This window comes from Colius striatus, chromosome 5, assembly GCF_028858725.1.
Source record: "Colius striatus isolate bColStr4 chromosome 5, bColStr4.1.hap1, whole genome shotgun sequence".
Taxonomy (NCBI): Eukaryota; Metazoa; Chordata; class Aves; order Coliiformes; family Coliidae; genus Colius; species Colius striatus.
Genome location: NC_084763.1, coordinates 33,209,924 through 33,220,424, shown reverse-complemented (window position 1 = coordinate 33,220,424; position 10,501 = coordinate 33,209,924). Strand labels below are relative to the sequence as shown.

Here is a 10,501-nt window from a genome sequence, read left to right as displayed (position 1 = left end):
CTGCTATGTGGAGCAGCATATCTGTGTGCAATAAGAGGGAGAGAAAAGCCAGGTTATCTACACCAGAGGTGGATGTTATCTGCAGGACCATGGACTACTTCCATAAGATCTGCTTGTCTGTTCTTCCCTAGGAGATGGATGTGTCAGTGTGGGGAGAGGAACAAGTGTACTGTGAGAAGTTTGGCCCTCCTCTCTGCTACCTGTCCCCACAGGACTGGTGTGAGGAAACAGGGAAAAAATCTCTGCCTTTGGGCAGCCCTGCCCTTGTCCGACCATGAAGACTGGGTATCATCTGCCTGCTCTGGAGCTCCCTCCATTCTTTTTCCCTCACAACAGCTGGGCAGGCCACTACCAGGCTGATGGCCAGGCTATTGTGGGGCTGATGACCAGGCTGCCGTGGGGGTGATGGTGAGGCTGCAGTGAGGGTGATGGCAAGGCTTGTATGGGAGCAGTGCTGTTATCTAGGCAGCTTTGAGAATGACGACTAAGCCATTGTGGGACTGGTGGTTGCTGCTACAGGGATGGTGGCAAGGATGCTTCGGAGGTGGGTGACAGACAAGCTGTTGTGGGGCTGATGGCGAGGGCATTGTTGGGCTGATAGCCAGGCTGCAGTACAGCTGCTGACTAGGCTGCTGCGAGGGGGAGGCCTGCACTAAGGTGAGGGTGACACCCCGGAGTGACAGCGAGGGGACCTAGCAGAAGAGGCGTGAACCTATTTCAGGTCAAAGATGCTGGAGGCGGGGGAAAGCGCGGAGGTCTAGGCCGGGGTGGAGCCGTCCCCCCTCCTCAAAGAGAGGCCCCGCCACGGTCACCTGCCCCGCGTCCGGGCCCGGCCTTGCTGGGCTGAGGGCGGCGGCGCAGGGGAGGTGGGGGTGTCGCTGCCGGGGGCGCGCGGGCGGAGGAGGAGGAGGCGGGAGGAGGAAGGCGGCAGCTGCAGTTCTCGGGAGGAGCCTGTCCAGCGTGAGACAGCACATTCAGCCGGCGGCGGCGGTCCTGCGGCAGCGGCGCGGCACAGCACGGCGCGGCCGCGGGCAGCAGCCGCTCGGGCAGCGAGGCATCTCTCCGCCTCCCCGGCGGCCGGGGCTGGGTGAGGGCTGCACGGCGCCGGGATCCCCTCTGCATCTCCCGGGCTCTGGCGGAGGTAAGGCACCCGCAGGGGGCGGGGGCCGGGACGCGGCGGAGGGGGAGAGCGGTGGCGGCCCTTGGGAGCCTGACATCGGTGGCGAAGTAGCTGGGCGGGGAGGCGCCTCGGGATGGGCATCGGCCGCGAAGCCTGGGGGCCGGCGCCGAGGCGCTCCCCGGGCAGCCAGCCTGGGTCGGGTTGGCGAGCATCCCCCGGCCGTCCCGCAGGAACTGGCCGGCCCTCGCCGGTGGGGGGGTGGGTGAGTCGGCTTTCCGACTCGTCTCCGGGTCGGGGAGGGCTACGGTAAGGCCCTCCGACCCCGGCGGCACCTGCTGCAGTCCCTGGGGCTCCGCTGGCCGCGGCACGGCCCCCTCGCTGCCCCGCCCCGCCGGGAGGGGCTGCCGCAGGCTCCCGGCTTGTGTCTCAGCGCCGAATTGCTTAAAGCAAAATGGGGTGGGAAAAAGTTTCGCATCTTTAATTCTTTGCACAGCGTGGGTTTGCTCAAGTCCACGACGAGAGCAGACGGAGAATTAGATCTTTTCCTGTTCCGAAGTTAATTCCCGGAAAGCATGAGAGGAGAGAATTGAGAGTCTTTTTTTCACTGTAAGACCACTGAAATACATTTTCAAAAGAACGTTATTACCGGGAATCCCTCTGGGTAAGCAGAGAACATCGGGCCCTTAGATACTTCCCTAGACAAAGCCTTCCGTTTTATTGAATGGAACAATGTATGATTTTCTGTTATTGATGTTCCAGAAAGTACAAATTTCAGCTATAAATACATACAAAATAAAGATTCTTAGCAGACCAAGCAATCTAACCTGCTATTGTAGGGGAGATGAGATGGAAAGACCTGACAAGAAGTTGGCAGTGGCTTTGGCGCTTATACCTGGTAATTCTTCCTGACACACAGGTTTTGTCAGCTCTACACTTCTACACGAGGACATTAAATTAGCTCTGAAATGGCTCTAAATATCATGAAGCACTGTACTGCAAAACCTTTTCAGAAAGGAAATCCAAATCTCAGGGCCATCTATCTCCTAATAGATGGCGTTATCAGAGCCAGAAGGAATTTAATTTCTGTTGCTACCAATGTGCTTTTCTGAAGTGCCATATTTGGTCTTGCTGAATTAATGGGAAGAAGTTACATGGTTTAATTTCTGATTCTTTTAAGTTCCTCTTTGTACTTTCTTTCCATTTGAGGGGACATCTGTAGTAACAGTCTCCTCACAGTGAAGGAAGTGGACAAAATTTCTTCTAGAATTTCTGTGTAGCATTTCTCAGCAGTAATGGATTTTCTCAACTCAACCCTTGAGGCTGCACCCAAGTCTTTGCCCCAGAGAGTGCTCACTCTGATAACCATCTTCTGCTTTATTTTGTTTTCCCAAAACCATCTGTTTATAGTCCATGAAACTACAAAACATGTTGCTCCTTCTGTACCCTCTTCTTTGTGCACATTCTATTTTGAAGATTTGGATTTGCTATCCTCTTCCTTGATATGTGAAAGACTTCTGAAGGCCACATATTTGGAGGTCCAACACATTGTTTAGAGTTGGATAAGCTAGATTTCTGCTAGCTTTAAACAACTCTGCCTCAAATTAATCTTCCATAAAAATGCATTAACTGCAGTGCTGCCTTATATGCAGTTTAAGAGAGAAGAATCTTCAAAGCAGCATTGATAAACCACACCCTACGCATGCAATGATTACTGAAAATTTGGAAATCTGGATGTTCAACAGTCAGGCAAATACTCTTTTGTACCCCATGACCTTAAATTAAGAAGCAGACCTTCCAGCTCTGTCTATAGGAGGAAGGGCAGTGATGCCTTTGTGATGCCTTTTCAGTGGCTGTGTTTGTCATTATTGAAATGCACTGCATTGTTTGTTTTTCAGTTTATGCTTTTCCAGTGTCAGGTTCCTAGTTCCTGTCATGTCTCTCACAGATAAAAACCTTGCTTTAGCAGCTGTCTTCAATGTAGGGATTCTAAATCATACAGCAAGAACTTACCCGCTTTGTTTTCAAATAAATTAACATATGGAGTCTCTTCATCTCCTTTTTTAAGACAGATGTCAAGAATCATTCCTTGCTGCTGTCAGTTTTCCAATCTGCAAGGAGAGAGGGAATACTGGATAGAGCTGGATGCTATGGGTTGTGGTAGAGGTCTCACCATTACAGGGTACTGGAAAATGAGGTGAAACGGGCTGGAAGGGAAGAAGACGAAGAAGCAAAATTAGAAAATCGTAGGAGTACAGAAAGTCACTGCTGTTTTTCCAAGCTTCATCAATTCCTACCAGTGGTTTAGGTAGTCATGTGGTATTTTTTAGCTTCTCAAACTTCACGACTTCTCACAGGAGTTTAAAATATGTTCATGGTCTCTGTCTAAGACTACTCAGGCTTATTTAATAGTGCTATGCCACAAGTGCCTCGTTTTGCTCCTTTGTCATGGTTTGACCAACAACAGAAGTAGTAACTAGGAATCTGTCAGTTACTGATGCCTAGTGCCAAAATGAGCTGCTGCTTGGAGGTGATGGTAGGATGTTAGTGGAAAGATCCTGCCTGTCCTACCCATGGACTGTCATTTTCAGGAAGTTAGAGGGAGCTAACACTGAAGATGCACAGGGAAATTCCGATCTGCGGAGATATGGTTTCAGGTTTGCTGCAGCCATAACCAGACATTGTGACCTCAGTGTAGTACTCATTGGATATTTTCATATTTCATATTTTATAAACCTTAAAGGAAACAAACCATAATGGCTGTAGATGTAGTCTGTGTGTAAAATGGACATTTTCCAGCAGGAATACTGGTGGAGTATACTGGCAAAGTGCTCTTAGTACAGATGCATCTTGTTTTAGTAAAACTGTACTTTTGCCAGTGAAGCTTATTATACAGGTGAACACACATTTATGTGTCTGTAAGGAGCTTGCTTTCCAGATGAGGAATCCTGTGGTCTTCCACTGAGCTGACTGTCCTGGTTTAGGCCCATTAGGGAACAAAAGACCACGATTAGCCTCAAGTACCAAAGACCTGAGGATTGCCAAAGGGCAGGGAGAGCTTAATTGCTGCTTAAGGTCCAGGACAAAACAGACCAGGCTACTTGGCTTGGGGAAGAGAACAGAAAATAATTTAATGCAACATCAACTAAAGCATAACCTTAAAACCCCAAAATATAACCAGCATAAAACAACACAGAGTGGTACAACGATGAAGAGTCCAACCAGCCCTTTAAGACCACCTTCTCCCCACTCCTCCCCTCTTCCCGGGCTCAGAGTCCTGATCCCAGTGTTTTTACCTCCTCCCTCCCTGAACAGCTCAGAGGGGCAGGGAGTGGGGGTTTCAGTCAGTCTATTCCTGATAGCTTCTGTCTCTCCTCAGGGCAGGTGTGCTCTGCACCAGTCCTTCCTGCAAGTCTGTCCATGAGATGCCTCACACACACAGCAGCTCTGCACGAGCTGCTCGGACGTGCATTTATCCCAAAGGCTGCAGCTCCTTTCTGCCTGTCGTGTGGGGCTGTGCATCCCACAGGCTCTCCAGCACGGCCTGTGCCATGGCTGCCTCCTCACACAGTCTCTCGCCCGTCCGGGTGCACTCACACGGAGCTGCTGGTGGCTCTCAGTCCTGCCATGGCCCTGCATGCGTTGCAAGGGTACAGCCTGTGTTCTCACCATGGCTTGCAGAGGAGTCTCTGGTCTAGTGCTCCTCCTTCCTTCCTCCTTCTCTGACTGTGGGGTCCGCGTGGTCGCCTCCATCTTGTATCACACCTCCTGTCAGCACTTCAAATTCCTGTCCCTAAATAGTGATGGCAGAGGCGCCAGATTGGCCAAGCCGGGCCAGAGGTGGGTCTGAACCCGGGAGCCGGGGGAGAGTCCAAAAACTCTTTATTGGGTCTTCACTGCAACCCCCTCCCCCCTGTTACCAAGCAAAACCAGCTTCTTGCTAAACCATGACACTGACCTATATAACCAGGCAGGAATGGTAATGCAGGAGTGATGCTGCTTAAAAACCAGAAAATTCGAAAAATCTGAAGAAAAAGTGTCAGAAAGCTGCAATGGCTCAGTCTAAGACTCAGATAGACACAATATGTCCCTTTTGTTACTTGGTAGTTACCCATCTACAACTGTGCTGGCTCTTTTTAGTCAGATATGACATTGGGAGCTGTTGTTCATTTGGCCATCTGCAAACACTCAAAATAAGGCAGTATACATGAGCTTGCTCCGCCAATACTGTTCATTTTAGGTGGCATCCTCTTGCCAACTTTTCTGGGAAATGGCTACTCCAAGCAGATGGCAGGAGCTGCAGGAAGCTATGAAGCAGACTGATGTGAGAGCCACTCAGTCTCTTAGACACAAGACACCTGATCATCTGTGAGAGCTATGACATTCCAACTCCTCCTGAGCTTAAAAATATACTCCTCTCTTTTTGTTTTTACTGTGCTTCTTCAGCACTTTTTGGTTTTCCTTTTGAAGCAAACGTGTTCTAGTGAGTGTCTGGGAGTGCACTGCAGCAGCAGAAGGCATGGAGTGGGGATGACATTTCTGGAAGTGTTTTGTGGACACCACACTGTAACTCGCATCCTGAAATTTTAAGGGCAGAGGACTCATTCTTGTTGCTGCTGTCAGTAATAGGAGTTTTTCTGTGACTTCTCTGGTGGTGAACATAGCTTTGAAGAGTGATGGCAGGAGTCAGTTATGTACATTGTCTGAAAGCCATGAGACACCTCCAAACTCTACTGAAGCCAATGAGAGTCTTTGCATTGATTTAACAAATGTTGGATGAGGTCCTGTGTAACTGCTGCTTTGACCTATTGCAGATAGCTCTGTTACCTGATTGCTGCTTCAATGACTCTTGCAATTCTTGGCTGTTAATCCTAGAGTAAAAGTATGTGTTATCCTATTTTCATATTTAACACTCCTCCCGTGTATGTGGATCAGCTTACCTGACCTGGAAGGACAGATACCATCAACCTGAGGAACAATTTCTGTACCAGTGCAGCTCCACCCTGTGTATTCTCCAGGTTCTGGCAGATAGTCCCTGCTTGGCCCTAGAATAATTAATAAGTAATTCAGTGGAGGAAGAGGGCTCATTTACTACCACTCAGCAGAAAAACAATTTCAGAAAGAATCGTTTAAGGACATAGCTTTTTGTTTCCAGTGATATCTTTCCCTCTTAACATTTCTTTTCTTTCTTGATATTGTTCTCTGAGGTTTATCCTTTACTCCCTTCCTTGGTACTAGTCTTAAAGTCACGTTCCCTCCTCATTGGTCTTCCATCGACTTTTGTCTTCTGTCCCTGAGATAGAACTGGGTTTAGTTCCTTGTTCTTTTCTCCCTCCATCTGTGTGTGGTATGGTACAAGTAACTCAAAATCCTGCTTCTCCTCAATTTTTAATTTTTCACTTCAGTCCAGCAGAAAGACGTGATCTGTTTTGTGTTCAAAGAATGGGGAGTTATAATAAGGCAAAGATATAAAACTGCTTAGTATGATTAAATATAAATAAGTATAATGGGGGATATAGTGTTTATTTACTTATATCAGTATCTCCAAGCCTTTTGTAATGCTTGATTCTAATATTTTCGGGCAGAATTTGACCAAAAAAGCTATACTTCCAAACTATGGAATGTTAGTTTTGAAAGTTAACCATTGCAGGTCCTAGACCACGTGTGGTAAAAATATGGCGCTCTCTTGCTTTAAACTGTTAAGCCCTTCAGTTCTGTATCCATTAACACAGATCTTAGCTTTTAAAGTACATAGACAGTAGTATTAAATTCATACTATTCAAGGCATGCCCTTCTTTGGTGTTTTGCACATTAGCCCACTACTGTTTGGATCAGAGTGGTTAACAGGTCACTTGGTAATTAGGACAAAGACACTGCAAATGATTGCTATTGTGTATTTTCAGAAATTGAAATACCTAACAAAACAGGGACACAGGAAAAAAAACCCAAAACAGACTGATATCTAATATGATTCCTTTTATCTGAACCTATCTGTCCTGGTTTAAGGACTCTTCCACTCACTGAGCATTTAGAAGAATTTCTTCTCTGACCACCCAGTGCAAACAAAGTTAGGAGACTATCTAAACTCATGTGACTTGCTTCATAATACATATCTGTCTTCTCTTTAAGTACTATAAAAGAATCACTGTTTTCATTAATCATGCTTTTCAATGTCATATGTCATTGTTTGGGTTTTTTCGTCAGTTTGTTTCTACTTAGATTTTGAGCAGTTTCTGAACCAGAAGGTGGTTTGTATCGTAATCCTGAAGGATTTCAGATCTCAGTTTGCCTCTAAATATATTATTTTCTTTGTCCCTTTTTAGCTCCAGCTGCTCATACAGCTTTGTTATATGCTCACTGCAATTTGTTGCACTTATCCCTTTCTGCCAGTCTTCATTACCTCGGAACACAAATTACTTCTGCAAAAAACAGGGAAAAAATAATTCAAATGATACATATGTATGGGTGTAAGATGTGTGGTGTGTTAAACAATGGCTTAAAAATCTATAACCTTTTGCAATGAAACAAGAAATTTGACCTAAATCATACCCCCTAGTGTGCAGTTAGCCATTCAAGTACGTAATCTGCTGTACTTGGCAAAGCCTGTGACTGTTGTATTCCTGCCTTTCACTATCTCCATAGTAGTAAGTATAATAATAAAATACTGTGCTGATGGGATAGGAGAGTATTGTACTGGGGACAAAAAAAACAAGTGATGTCATTCTTTGTACTGAAAGAGCCTGTGGGAAAACTGGCCCATTATTTCCCACAATATTGTATTTTTCACGGGAAACTGATTAATAGCAAGAAAACAGGGGAAAGCCTAGTTTCTCAGCCTGCATGGGCCTTTTCCAATATAGTAAAAACTCCCTATGCAAATTCAGTACTCATTTTAGCTGACAATATTTAAAGCATAGAACTAAAAAGATGATAGTAAATTTTATTCTCTGGAAGGGCCTAAGATGGGAAAAAAGATGTTGTAACCTAATTGCTAATGTTTTTCACATCTTTTACAGCAGTCTTTCCATTATGTACATAACACTTACTGGGTTTTATTGTTTACTTATCAATGAATCGGAGGACCGGGAAGTAAAAAGACTGTAGACAGCCATTGACATACAAATGTATGAGCATTTTTAAACAAAATTATAATATAATGCAATATTAATATTAGTGCTAATATTGATTTTGAGGTCTTTAAATGAAGATCTTGCTTTCTCACTGTTGATTCAGTAAAATTTTAATTAAAGTTCTTAAAGTTTAACAACAAGTTCTTCCCAAGAAAGTTTCTGATCTCACTATGCTAAGTGATAAATTAGGCCTAGGTATAATTAAAATCAGTGGCCTCCCATTTTTTATATTTTTTACTTAAAATACTGTATATATCTACAAATCAATAAGACTGCTGTGCTTCCTCGTATCACACAGTATCCATTTTTTGCTGAAGGGCTGTTACCCACTTACTCCTAGATTCTTCTTGATTCTGTCTTGTGGTATTGCAGTGATCTGTAGACTTTTTAAACTACATTGCCCTCTTAATCCTGAAGATGTTCCGTTGGAACCAACAAGCTCGTGCATTTTGCAGTTTAGTGTGTCAAAACTGAACATGGACCATTTCTGATTGTGGACCACCAATAGTCTCATATTTTGAGAACAGTAGTAAAAGTTGGTTTATTTTCCAGAAGTATCTATAGCATTGGGTTCTTCATTTGAAGAAAACTGATAGCACCGACTGATGTCCTGATCTCAAATTCTGGTGCCAAGGTACTGGCACAGTGAGTCATGTGCTGAGGCTTCCTTCTGGAGGAGTCCTGCAGTGCACTCCAGAGATATTACTGCCCCATCTTTTTTAGTCTGGGGACTCATTTGCTTCTGCTCTCAGTCAGACCATTTGCCAAGTTTCTTCTCTGTGGAATCCAGCACATTTAAGAGGTACATGTGTGTATGAGAGAGTTTATGTGTGGCCAGCCTTGCCTTCTTAGGAGACTGTGCTTAAGGTGCAGTGTGCCCACATCTTAAACCTGGAATGCATACCCGAATTCCCTAAGCTTTAAGTTATTATGGTGCCTGGGAAGCTCAGATAAATCTAAAATGACAAAGTGGTATACAAACAGAAACCCAAACTGCAGTCCTTAAAAATATCTGCTTAGCTGTCACTTAGCTCTTGAAGCATGTGCAGTCTGTAAAAACTCCCCTTTTCTGCTTAGAGTTCTGTTTCTAGGTGTGTTCTTACCTTTGAGCCCTGAGACTTGACAGCCTGGGTGTATGCTCTCTGTCTCTTTTAGGCTGCTTCATTTAGTTTGCATTTCTTGAGCGTATCAGTCAGACTGCGCTCCATGCGGAGCTGCAGCCTTATAGCATGTGTGCCCTCTTTTAGTGCACCCTAGTGCACTAAAGGTGCACAAGACTCACCTAAGGCAAAGGAGTCCCAGGTAATTTTTGCCATTGTTTGAAGAGACATTTGCCTCTAATTATCAAGCTATCTATTCTGCAAGTAGGCACTCTGCCAGTCTTGCCCACTGAAGCTGTTGCCCTGCAAGTCTAATGTATTAAAGATTCTTCAGGAGTGACAAGAAAAGAGAAGGGAGTCTTCAGCCTCTTGTGTCAAGCACTCCACAAGAAAGAGGAGTCTTGGGCTCCAGATACTAAATACAGCATTGTATTTTAAACTAAACAGTTATTGCATATAATATAAACTAACTCTGAAACAAAGACTAGAACCCAGAGGCCTCATTTAGGGACTAACGTTTGCTCTCTTGTGTCTGACTCTTCTGGTCCAGTGAATCTTTGCAGAGAAGAAATTAATAGAAAATAGCTTCAGTGGTTAAAAATGCGACTTCCTCTTGTCTTTCTCACCCATTAGCCAACAGTCACCCTTGGGTGGTGGGTTTCAGTCCTTTCAAGACAAAAAAAAATCTCCTCAAAACCAAATCAACTAACCAAACAATAAAACCCAAACTCCATGTTTCTCCCGTGTGGAATACTTTAACCATAAAAGAAATAAATAAAAGACACAATCTTGGTTCAGTCCTCTCTCATATTTAAATTATTTGCAGTTCTTTGTCCTTTAAATTATGCTGTTACACGTCTGCATTTATCATCTTGCCTTTTTATCTTGGATCTTTTTTCCACTTATGTGGATCACCAGAGGTGATTGGCTAAAGCTAGCTCTGATCATCTTTGTTGCTTCATTAGTACAGCTGAAGAAACTCATGTGAGATGCTCTGCATATATGTTACAGCCAGGACTCTTCCCTGCTTTCTAAATCTTTACATGTATTGACTTCAGAGATGAAATCAGTGTGTAATATTTTTAGCCTAATTAAATATTTATAAACATCAGCTACAAAGCATATTTTTGTTTTAAGAAAGAAATGGTATTTGG

General features: G+C 44.6%; 1 protein-coding gene across 5 annotated transcripts in view; it reads left to right on the top strand.

Annotated features, from left to right (window-relative positions):
* The first annotated feature begins 998 nt into the window (after nt 1-998).
* Nucleotides 999-10,501, top strand: part of DYNC1I1 (dynein cytoplasmic 1 intermediate chain 1) — a 198,666-nt gene continuing 189,163 nt past the window's right edge. For all 5 annotated transcript variants that reach the window (XM_061996369.1, XM_061996367.1, XM_061996368.1 and 2 more), the window contains exon 1: nt 999-1,141. The gene's annotated coding sequence lies outside the window, so the exon portion shown is untranslated. The remainder of the gene's footprint in view (nt 1,142-10,501) is intronic.